Source organism: Mustela putorius, unplaced genomic scaffold, assembly GCF_011764305.1.
Source record: "Mustela putorius furo isolate JIRA1106 unplaced genomic scaffold, ASM1176430v1.1 tig00000174_pilon_pilon_pilon, whole genome shotgun sequence".
Classification (NCBI taxonomy): domain Eukaryota; kingdom Metazoa; phylum Chordata; class Mammalia; order Carnivora; family Mustelidae; genus Mustela; species Mustela putorius.
This window is the reverse complement of record NW_025421304.1, coordinates 3,000,566-3,013,128: the sequence shown is the minus strand read 5'-3', so window position 1 is coordinate 3,013,128 and position 12,563 is coordinate 3,000,566. Positions and strand designations below refer to the sequence as shown.

General features: G+C 41.0%; 1 protein-coding gene across 3 annotated transcripts in view; it reads left to right on the top strand.

Annotated features, from left to right (window-relative positions):
* GARRE1 (granule associated Rac and RHOG effector 1) overlaps window positions 1-12,563 on the top strand; it is an 81,419-nt gene that overhangs the window by 16,381 nt on the left and 52,475 nt on the right. The window contains exon 1 of one of the 3 annotated variants that reach the window (XM_004765193.3): window positions 1,682-2,710. The exons of the other annotated variants lie outside the window; for them this stretch is intronic. The gene's annotated coding sequence lies outside the window, so the exon portion shown is untranslated. Of the gene's footprint in view, window positions 1-1,681; window positions 2,711-12,563 lie in introns of those variants that run through there. 3 annotated transcript variants of the gene reach the window in all.

The following is a 12,563-nucleotide window of genomic DNA, read 5'->3' as shown; positions in this document are numbered from 1 at the left end:
TACATATATCTTTTCCCATTCTGTGTTTCCTTTTCACTCTATTGATAGCGTCCTTTGATGCACAAAAGTTATAATTTTGAGGAAGTACAGTTTGTCTGTTTTTTTTTCTTCTGTTGCCTGTGCTGTGGTGGTTGGTTTGTCTGTTTAAAGACTTATATTTATATTTATATTTATTTTATAAATATATTTATTATTCGATTCCAGGACCCCTGGGATCATGACCTGAGTCAAACGCAGTTGCTTAACCGACTGAGCCACCCAGGCATTCCCTGTGCTTTGGTGTTTTATCCAGGACATTATTGCCAAGTCCAAACTCATTAGTTTTTTTTAAAGATCTTATTTATTTGAGAGAGAGCACCATGCGGGGGAGGGACAGAGGGAGAAAATATCCAAGCAGTCACCCACTGAGCATAGCCCAGTATAGGGCTCAATCCCATGACCCATGAAATCCCTGAGATCAGACTCTGAGCAGAAAACAAGAGTTGGATGCTTAACCAGTGGAGCCACCCAGGTGGCCCCAAAATAATTAATTTTTATGTATTTAATAATTTTTGCTCCAGGGGAGGTTTTTTTGTTTTGTTTCGTTTGTATGCTTAAATTGTCCCATTGTTGGTCATTAATACAGTTTATTCTTCAGATTGACTGAGAGCCTTTTGACACAAGGCAGATTAGAGGGGTTCCTTGCTTTCTTACCTTAAATTCCTGTCTTATCTTTTTTGTTTCTGACCTCAGATCTAGAATCAGCCATTTCTATAAGGTGCTATGATTTTTTGGTGGGCAGTAATATTAGGGGCATTCATTACAACTGGAATTTGACTCCTTCTAGGTCTTTTCAGTAAAGATGTACAAAGAAATTAAAGATATAAAAAGAAATTAAAAGGTAAATCCTGATTTCAGACTGATATTTCAAATTTAGATAAAGATTTGAAGGATTTTTATTTCTTTGATTTTGTATTTGTGTCTGTTCTCCTTTGGTGACAGTAACACCAGAGAGGTATAGTAAAAAACACTGTTGAAACTTCAAGTAGGGGCGCCTGGGTGGCGCAGTCGTTAAGCTTCTGCCTTTGGCTCATGTTGTGGTCCCTCAGCCCTGGGATCTATCCCTGCATGAGGCTCCCTGCTCAGTGGGGAGCCTGCTTCTCCCTCTCCCCGCTCCCCTGCTTGCGTTCCCTCTCTCACTGTCTTTCTCTGTCAAATAAATAAATAAAATCTTAAAAAATTATAAACTTCAAGTAATCCTTCTCTGTGTGGTAATGCCACGATTTGATAGTTTAGGTTCATTTGTCTGCTTTTTATTTTTAGGGATTGCTTTCTTTTTTACTTGCTTTTGTCTTTTAATTGTATAAAATATTTACCTGGTTCTAAAGATAAAACTATAAAGCAAGGTAGATTGAAAGAATTATGGCTTCCTTCCATGCCTTTGTTCTTCTCTATACCACATAGGTAACATTATTATCGGTTTTTGATTTCTTCTTCCATTGCTTGTTTCAAAATATATAAGCAAATATGTACACTCTATTCTACTATCATTTTATTTTTTCCCTTCTTTTTTACCTTAGCAGTCAGAATTCTTATTTTTAAGAATTCTTTCTTGATTCCTGCTTCCTTTATGTTTGCTTGCTTTTGTTTTAAGGATGCATTATCCTATATCTCTCTAAGGATGCCAGTTGGAATTTCTTTTCAGGGACCTAAAATGTATGTTTCTTCTGGAGTCTGATCTGCTTTTCATCTTAGGTGTCCCTTATTGTCTTTTGTTTTTTTAGGGTTTTTTCCCTACTGTCTGGTGATCCTTATCAGTGAAGAAGTGGTTGATGATATAGGTAATTGAGAAAAGGTTCTTGTTTTTCTAACAGCCTTTTGTCTTGGTAAGACTTGGTTGAGTGAATGACCAGGGGTGAGAAGTGTGGAGGAGGTCAGGTTGATGAACCTATTTCCGACTCCTGATTTCTTTACCTGCTGACTCAGAGCTGGGCATTGATCCAGCTCCTCCAGGAAAAAGGGCTCTGCCTCTCTGCCTGCCTTTGGCTCTGCATGTTCTGGGAAGTGTCTGGCTCTGCTGTGGTCTGTCGTATCATACAATTCCCTCTGCTTTCTCTTCCAGAAAGTAGGCAGCGTTTAAAAAGACTGTCCCTCGGCCCTTCTCATTTCTGTTATGTTGTGATTGCCTTGTGACTGTCTTTACTGTTAGGTCTTCAGGATTTGGGGCCAGTGGGAAGGTAAGTACATGTGCCTATTTCTTTAGACTGTCATCCTGAAATGAATCTACTTTGTGCCATCCTGTTGCTGACAATAGGACTGCTCTTCATTCCCATTTTCTCTGTTGGCTTAATGCCTGAAATGGATTTAAAATATTCTCTGTGTTCACAAATCATAGCTATCACATCATTGAAGCATGTGATGCCTCCTCCCCTAGGATACATAGTTTTCTACTCTGTTCAGGGATTGGGTGACTTTACAGGACCTTTGTCTATACTCTTTTCCAGACAAGCAGGGCTAACAAGGCTTGTTTACTTTCACTTATTGTGCGGAAATGATAATACAAGATCATCAAATACTCGGTGCTCAGAATATGCCAGATATTATCCTATGTGCTTTATGTGTATAAACTCATTGAACTCAATAACAGTAGTTACTGTTATTATCCCTATTTTACAGACGACGAAACTGAGGCACAGAGAGGTTAAAGAACTTGCCCAAGGTCACATAGCTGGTAAGTGGCAGAGCCAGGATTCCACCCAGTTAGCCGACCCCCAGGGTCACTCTCTTGTCCGCAATATTCTCTATAAAGGGAAGCTTTTCAGATATTCTTAGGCTGACTAGACCACTTTTTATATCTTGTCAGTTATGGATATAAGAAAACCCTTTTATACTTAATCTTTGTCTAGTTTCAAGCATGTTCTTTGTTATCGTGTGAAATTGGATTGCTAATAATTTGGGTTGCAGAAAGGAATGTTTTAAATGACATAATCAGGTCTGACTTCAGTTTTAATCTATTAAGAATTTTAGCAAACTACTGTGGTGTTGGGAAAATGTGATTTATCTCCTAAAATGTCCTTTTTAGCTACGTGTTTGTAACTCTTCAGGCAGCATTAAAACTTACGAATAAAGTACTTAAAGCTTACAAGTTTTGGCTAAAGCTAACTTCTGGGGTCCTTACAATGTATATGGATTCCACAGTGTATATGAATAATGGATCCATACATGATGAGTATTTTCCCAGTGAAAATTCTTTTTAAGAAAATACAGAAATGTCCTTAAATGGATTGAACATATTTTAGCTCTTCAGGCCGATAAATATGGGGGGAAAGCATTAGGAAAACATTAAGCATTGGGAATAATCTGTGTAAAAAAAATAACAGAAGGGATAAGTCCAGGTGCTTCTGTGCATGTTTGTGTGCATTTAAAACTTTTTTTTTTTTAAGATTTTATTTTATTTATTTGAGAAAGAGAGCAAGCATGAGAGTGGAAAGGTCAGTGGGAGAAGCAGAGCCCCTGCAGAGCAGGGAGCCCAATGTGGGACTTGATCCCGGGACTCCAGGATCATGACCTGAGCCAAAGGCAGTTGCTTAACCAACTGATCCACCCAGGAGCTCCATTTAAAACTTTTTATTATGGAAATGTTCAGTCATACACAACAGTAGAGCAAATGATACGATGAATCTCATGTACCTATCACCCAGCTTTCAACAATTTTGTCAGGGGTGATGATCACTACCATGAAGACAACTCCTTAAAATGGATGTCACCACCTTTTCTGCTTAGTATTTCTTGGCAGAATCCCATTTGAAAATGGTAGAACTTGAATGGTATTTCAATGCCATGATATTTCCTTGACTTCAACACGGTCTAGTTTCATTACAGCAAAGATCAGCACAGGAGCAAACAGATCTGTTAAGAATAAGTAAAAACCAGTTTTCATCCTAATGGGCTCGCATGTTCTCTCTGCCTGTGGAAGAACCCCACTAGACTGCAGGACTTAAGCGGTCTCATTAGAATCACTTAAACATATACAGGTTTTCGCCGAAGCACAGGGAGAATGGAGGGCAGGTGGTTCTTCACTGGAGCTCCAATTCCAAAACTTCATGGAGTGGAAGCTTTAGTGTTTTGGATGTATGTTTGACTAGGAGTGTTTTCTCCTCTGTTTCTCAAAAGAATCTGTGACCTTTCCCTCCGCACAGCCTACTACTCCCTGCGGTGCATACATACTCACAGCAAAGAACTGTGGCCTGGAGCAGCCCACGTTCAGAATCTCCTGGCTTGTGGAAAGCAACTGCGCAGACTCTGCATTACATGTTAATAGCCTGTCCCAATTCTGGGATCAGAATTGCCATCACCACCGGGGCAGCGCAACACGCTACTTTCCCGGCCTCTCTTGTCCTTACCTTGGTACTGTGTGACTAAGTCTGGCCAGAGGGCCATGAGGGGAGGTGATGTGTGTCCCTTCCAGTGGGAAGCAGTCAAGAGTAGGTACGGGTTTCTTGTTTTGTGCTGAGGTGACTGGGAAACACAAGTTCCAGTCATGTCACAAGTTGAAGACGGGCTGCCAGACCCCCGTTGAGCTGCATGGGAGCGAGAGTGATGTCCTTTAGGTTGAGCCGCTTGCTTCATGGAAACCATCCCCATCGTCTGAAAATTGCCAGGCTTAGATTAGGGGGTCCTTGTGGGCCTTTTTGGCAGTCACATCTCTAGATTCTGGTTAGCAGCTTTCTCATGAAGTAGGAACAGGAGACTAAGGCTGGCATTAAAGGTGTCGCTGGGAGACTCATTCTTTATTATGTACATTTTGCTGTTAAATGAGAAGTTACATAAGGAAAATGGCAATGAAAGATGGAATATTTTTTAAGATAATACCTCTATGAGTTACAGTTCATATGTTTTAGTATTTTCAGAGTTGTGCAGCTATCACCAGGCTCTAATCAGAACTCTGTCATCAGCCCAAAAAGAAACCCGTTAGCAGTGATCTGCTTTCTGTCTCGGGATTTGCCTGTTCTGGACATTCCATATCAATGGGGTCATATAATATGTGCCTTCTTGGGTCTGCCTTCTTTCACTTACACAGTGTTTTCAAGGTTCATCATTGTAGTTTGTAGCAGTACTTCGTTCCTTTACATGTATGTGCTACAAACACATACACCACATCTGTTCACCAGTGGGTAGACATTGGCATTGTTTGTGTGTTTTGGCTACTAAGAACAATGTTCCTATGAACATTTATGTACAGGTTTTGTTTTGTTTGTTTGTTTGTTTGTTTTTTCAGAGAGAGTGAGCACAGGCAGACAGAGTGGCAGGCAGAGGCAGAGGGAGAAGCAGGCTTCCTGCTGAGCAAGGAGCCCAATGTGGGACTCGATCCCAGGATGCTGGGATCATGACCTGAGCCGAAGGCAGCCGTTTAACCAACTGAGCCACCCAGGCGTCCCTATGTACAGGTTTTTATGTGATGTGTAGTTTTCATTTCTGTTGAGTATGTACATAGGAACGGAATTGCTGGGTCATGGGGTAACACTACATTTAACATTTTGAGGAACTGCCAAACTGTTTCAAAAGTGTTATCCCAGGGGTGCCTGGGTGGCTCAGTGGGTTAAAGCTTCTGCCTTTGGCTCAGGTCATGATCCCAGAGCCCTGGGATTGAGCCCTGCATTGTGCTCTCTGCTCAGTGGGGAGCCTGCTTCCCTCTCTTTGCCTGCCTCTCTGCCTACTTGCAATCTCTTGTCTCTCAAGTAAATAAATAAAAAGTCTTTAAAAAAAACAAGTGTTATCCCATTTTACAGTCATCTAGCAAATTATGGGGGTTCCAGTTTCTCTACATCCTTGCTAATACTTGTTACCATCTTTTTGTTTGAAGTGATTTTTTTTTAAGATTATTTACTTATTTATTTGACAGAGAGGGAGACACAGTGAGAGAGGGAACACAAGCAGGTGGAGTGGGAGAAGGAGAAGCAGGCTTCCCGCTGAGCAGGGAGTGCGATGCAGAACTAGAACCCAGGACTCTGGGATCACGACCTGAGCCCAAGGCAGATGCTTAACCACTGAGCCACCCAGGTGTCCCTGAAATCATTATTTTTGATAAAGCAGCTATAATGCAACCAAATTTTATCAAATTTGAGAAGCTTTTAGCCATTATTTCTTCAAATATTCTTTCTCTACCCTTTAAATTTTTTTATATTATTTAAATTGAATTAATTAACATGTAATAATGTATTATTAGTTTCAGAGGTAGAGTTCAGTGATTGTGCTTTCTCTCCCCTCATTATGGGAGTCCTGTTATATGCCTGATGGCGCCCCACAGGTCTCTGAGGCTCTTTTCTTTTTTCTTCATTCTTTCTTTGTGCTCTTTAAACTGAATAAACTCGATTTCTCTTCAAGTTTGCTGACTCCTGCTCAGGTCTTCTGTTGAATCACTTAGTGTATTTTTAAATTTCAGTTATATTTTTCAACTCCAGAATTTCTATTTGTTTTTTTTAATAAAATTTTTATCTTTTATTGGTATTCTCTATTAACTGAGATAGCACTGTCATACTTCCTTTTAGTTCTTTTACATCTGCTACATGTATTTACATATGTTCTTTCAATGTATTTTTAAATTGCTGATTTTATTTTTTTTTTTTTTTTTTTTTTTTTTTTTTTTTTTTTTTTTTTTTTTTATTTTATCTATTTATTTGACAGAGAGAAATCACAAGAGATGGAGAGGCACAGAGAGAGAGAGAGGGACTTCCTTTTAGTTCTTTTACTCGATCCCAGCTCTGACATGTATTTGACCGATGTTCGGCTTAATGTATTTTTAAAGGCGCCCTATTTTTAAGTCTTTGTCTAGTAAATCCAACTTCCTCAGGAATTGTTTCGATTGTTTGCTTTCCTGTGTATGGGCCATACTTTCTTGTTTCTTTGCCAGTCTTGTGAATTTTACTTGAAAAAACTTTTTTTTTTTTTAAGATTTTATTTATTTATTTGACAGAGAGACAGGTAGCAAGAGAGGGAACACAGGCAGGGGGAATGGGAGAGGGAGAAGCAGGCTTCCTGCCGAGCAGGGAGCCCAATGCTGGACCCCATTCCAGGATCCTGGGATAATGACTGGAGCCATAAGGCAGACGCTTAATGACCGAGCCACCCAGGTGCCCCGAAAATTGAACATTTTAAATGATATGGGGGAACTCTGGAAAGCAGATTTTCTCCCCTCCCCAGGTGAGTTCCATGTCCATTCAAATAGAGAAGTGGGATCTTCCAGGGAACCACCAGATAGGTCAAATAATGATAATTTCCTGGGAATGAAATTTTGAAGGCGCTCTAGCCCAGTTCTCCCTCTGGTGGCTGCCTGCCCTCTGGTTTTCACTGCAAATGCCACTGGTAGTTTTCAAGGCAATGGCAGAGTTAGAGAACAGGGAATGGAACTAGGGTCAAGTTAAAATGCTATAAAGCTCACTATTCTTACTGAAATTCAACTCTTTTTCTAGAATAAATATTCCCCCAAATTGTTGCAAGTCTGCTAATTTCCAGAGTTTGGAAAAAGTTGGTTCTGACCATTTTTGCCAGTTTTCTTTTTCTTTTCTTTTTTTTTTTTTTTTGAGATTTTTGCTTGACTTTTTTATTTGATTTTTTTTTTAATATTTTATTTATTTATTTGACAGAGATCACAAGTAGGCAGAGAGGCAGGCAGAGAGAGGAAGGGAAGCAGGCTCCCTGTTGAGCAGAGAGCCCGATGCGGGGCTCGATCCCCGGACCCTGGGATCATGACCTGAGCCGAAGGCAGAGGCTTTAACCCACTGAGCCACCCAGGCGCCCCTTTTTATTTGATTTTTTTATTTGATTTTTAAAGATTTATTTGACAGAGAGAGACACAGTGAGAGAGGGAAAACACAAGGGGAGTGGAAGAGGGAGAAGCGGGCCTCCTGCTGAGCAGGGAACCCAGTGCAAGGCTGATCCCAGAACCCTGGGATCATGACCTAAGCCGAAGGCGGACTCGTAACAACTGAGTCACCCAGGCGCCCCACATTTTTGCCTGTTTTCTTACTGGTTTTTTTTGGAGAAGAGAATTTTTGGAGGTGTTTACTCTGCCATTTTTGATGACACCATTCCTCTCCCCTTCCTTTTCAGGCTTTTATTTTTATGAATCTGTTGTTCTCTTTCTAATAGTGAAATTGCAGTTTGGATTAGGTCTGAATCTTAGAGTTTGCCAAAGCTTTTAATCTAGAACTTTTTTCTTATACCCCAAGTTAGTCACGTAAGCACATACATTTCAGAGTAGTGTGGTGCACATATTCTTGGCCCCACTGCTTTATTGAAAGGAAGGAAGGAGGTTGGATTCAGACTGGCCATTCGGTAATCTCTGTCTTGCTCCCTCCCAGTTCTTCCCCTCCTCCCACCCGCAGTGCCACTCTATTTGCAATGACAGTTTCCCAACCCAAGCTTCCCTCCTTTCTTTGCTAGTTAACTCTTTGTTCTTTCCTTTTTTTTTTTAACTGAAGAATAATGGAGGAAAGTACACAGATTATACTAACAATGTTTGGTTTTTTACCTTCAAGTATATATGTAGATGGTCACCACCTTGGTTAGTCAGTAGCTACCCACAGTGCTGCAGATCTACCCAGTAACCAGTGGGTCATTTTTCAGAAATAGCATATCAGACTTTTGTTCATCTATTCTAAAACATTTCGGGAGGCCAGTAGTATATATGTTTTCCTATTTCTCTTTTCTTATTGATACATAATACACATGCCATAAAATTTACCATTTTGGGGCGCCTGGGTGACTCAGTCAGTTAAGCATCTGCCTTTGGCTCAGGTCATGATCCCAGTATCCTGGGATTGAGCCCCACATCAGGCTCCTTGCTCAGCAGGGAGTTTGCTTCTCCCTCTCCTTCTGCTCCTCACCACCCCAACCCCCACTGACTTGTGTGCCTGCTTACTCTCTCAGATAGATAAAATCTTTTAAAAAATTACCATTTTAAAGCGTGAAATTCAGTGGGTTTTTGTGTATTAACAAAATTGTATGACCATCACCACCATCTAATTCCAGAACATCCATATGACCCCAAGAAGAAACTCTGTGTTAACTAGCGGTCATTCCCCATTCCTTTCCTCTCCTCAACTCATGGCAGTCATTAATCTACTTTTATCTGACTCTGTGGTTTTGCTTTATCTGAAGGTTTGATGTCAGTGGAGTCTCACATTATATGGCCTTCTGTGTCTGGCTTCTTTCATTTACCATGTATTTTCAAGGTTCATCTACAGTGTAGCATTAATCAGTACTTCATTCCTTTTTATGGCAGAATAATGCTGTATGACTACACCACTTTTTTTTTTTTATCCATTTATCAGTTGATAGACATTTGGGTTGTTTGCATTTTTTGGCTGTTACGAATAATACCATGGACATTCATGTGCAAGCTTTTCATTTATGATTGTATTTAGTTGTTATGTACAAGTTTTTATGTGAACCTATGTTTTCAGGTTTCTTGGGTACATACTTAGGAGTGGAATTTTGGAGTCAAATGCCAACTCTCTTGAACATTTTGAGGAACTGCTGAACTGCTTTTCACAGTGGCTGCATCATTTCACATTCCTACCAACAATGTACAAGAGTTCCAGTTTCTCCACATTGTTGCCCACATTTATTTGATTTTTTTTTGTTTTGTCTTTATTACAGCTATCCTAGCATGTATGAAATGGTTTTGATTTGTATTTTCTTGATGACCCACCGTGTTGTGCATCTTTTCATTTGCTTTTAAGATTTTTTTATTTATTTTGGAGGAAGAGAGGGAGAGAACATGCAGACAGGAGAGGGGAAGAGAGAGGGAGAGGAAGAAAATCTCAAGCAGAATCCCTGCTAAGCATGGAGCTTAATGCAGGGCTCAATCTCAGGACCCTGAGGTTATGACCTGACCTGAAACCAAGAGTCAGACACTTACCCGGCTAAGCCACCCAGGCGCCCCTTAATAAAGTTATTTTGTTGAATTGAATTTGTGTATTCTGGGTACTAGAACTTGAATAGTTATATGGTTTTCCCAATATATTTTTTAAAGATTTATTTATTTGAGAGAAAGAGCAAGCGCATGCGCACGTGTGCTGGGAGAGGGAGAGAGAGAGAATCTCGAGCAGGCTCCCCACTGAGTGCAGAGCTCAGTGCAAGGTTCGATCCCAGGACCCTGAGATCATGACCTGAGCCAAAACCAAGAGTCCCATGCTTAACTGACTGAGTCACCCAGGTACTCCAGGTATTCAAATACTTTTGTTCATACTATAGCTTGCCCCTTCCCCTTGATAGTGAACTTTGATACACAAAATGTTTTTGATTTTTTTTTTTTAAGATTTTATTTATTTATTTGACAGAGAGAGATCAGAAGCAGGCAGAGAGGTAGGCAGAGAGAGAGAGAAGGAAGCAGGCTCCCGGCCAAGCAGAGAGCCCGATGTGGGGCTCGATCCCAGGACCTTGGGATCATGACCTGAGCCGAAGGCAGCGGCTTAACCCACTGAGCCACCCAGGCGCCCCAATGTTTTTGATTTTTAAAAAATGATTTTATTTATTTATTTTTAGAGAAAGAGGATGAGCAGGGAGAGGGACAGAGGGCCAAGCCGACTTCTGCTGAGCATGGAGCCTGCCATAGGGCTCTATCCTGGGACCATGAGATCATGACCTGAGCTAAACTCAGATGCCCAAGCAACTGAGCCACCCAGGCACCCCAAAATATTTTTAATTTTGATGAAGTTCAATTCACCTGTTTTTTGTTTGTTTGTACCTCAGATGCTGTCTCTAAGAAACCATTGCCTAACCCAAGAGCACAAAGGTTTTTCACCTGTGTTTTCTTCTTGCTTTTAAGTCTGATTCATTTTGAGTTAATTTTTGCATATGATATAGGTAGGGGTCCACATTCATTTTTTGCATGTGAATATCTAGTTTTTCTACCACCATGTATTGAAAAACTTTTCTTTACCCACTGAGTGGTTTTGGCATCTTTGTCTAAACTCAGTTGACCATAATTGTATGGTGTATCCTGGACTCTCATTTATATTTCTTGATTTGTATATCTTTCAGAATGCAGTACGCCATTGATTATTATAGCTTTGTAGTAGGTTTTCAAATCAGGAGCTGTGAATCCTTCAGCATCTTTTTTTTCTGGTATACATTTTGGCCATCATGGGTCACTTGCATTGCCGTATGAATTTTAGGATCAGCTTGCCCATTTCCAATAAAAAAAGGTGATTCACATTTTGATTTTGAATTTGTAAGTGAATTTGGTGACATAGTGTATTTTTAAGCATTATAAGTTTCATTCACATAAATTTTGGAAATATATAAAAGGAAGAAAAGTATAATGTTATGCTGCATTCATTAAAATTAGGTCAGTATGTGGGTCTTACTCAGCCTTTTAGGACCAACTAACAGAGCGGTGGGAGTGGACTGTCAGGGCTAGAGGCAGCAGCGTGCAACACAGAAGAAAGAAGGAGTGTTCCTCAGGACCGCTCCAGATTCTCACACTAGCCAGCTCAAGGCAATGGTTTTCTTTCACGAACTTCACACTTTCTGTATGAGCACCGTTCCTGTTGAGGTCATCTGTTGTACAGCAGAATTTGTAAAGCTACATTGATTACAGTACAGCGTTTGGGTAGGGGTAGAGAAGATTTTGTTATTGTCATAAATTTGAAAAAAGACCTTTTGGGAACAGATTTCTTACAAGTAGCCTTTTGATATGTTGTTTCATGAAAAGTTGATGAAATTCTTGTGAGTCAAGAGTCCCTTGAGTGCAGAACTGCCAACGGCAGCCCGCTGAGTTGCATTTCCATGCTCACTGGGTTAGTGTTACTGCACTTTTAGAGTGTGTGTTTGTATCTCTCCCATCTTGCTCTCTTAACCCCCCTGCTTTCCTGGGTTCCTTGTGCAATTATAGAGGCGTGGTAGGCAGCCAGGATGGGTGACAACATGTGACTTGCTTCTTTTTTTAATCAAAAAGGAAGGTGGAAGGGAAGAAAACCTAGTTGTCAATAAGTAGGCCAGACTATATTCAGTTATCACGTGGTTTGAAGTTCAATGTAGACTAAATATAACACTGAGTAAAATAGACTTGAACTCTTGTTACGTTTGGGAGAACAGAGAGTTCAGGCAAGTGGGAATCCTGACAGGAGCTCTGTGAGAAGAACCCCACTACTCCACTGTGGGAGGTATCGCCAGCTATAACTGGAGCTGTCCAGATGTTGCTCTTGGCACCTGTCCAGAGCCAGGGGTTCCACAGGAGCTATCCCTGGGGGTAGGAACCAGCACACCCTGCCAGGCTTCTTTCTCTTTGGACATCCAGAAGGAACCAGGGTGAGGGTGAGGAGAATCCTGCCTGCAGACCTCCGTCAGCCACTCACTGCAGGCTCTGTCCGTGCACAGCACTTTGGCCGAGCTGGGAGTCCTGAGCAGGCCCCATGCCATCCTGCTTCAGGGCTTTGCCATCTGTGGTGGTCCTTTGACCTGGGGAGCCCCACCCATCCCTTTTGCACTTGTCAAAACCTGTCGTAAGGTCAAGGCCTCCCTCAGAGTAACATTTTCTTTATCACAACCTTCCCGATTTCTCCCTCTCTGTTACAGTC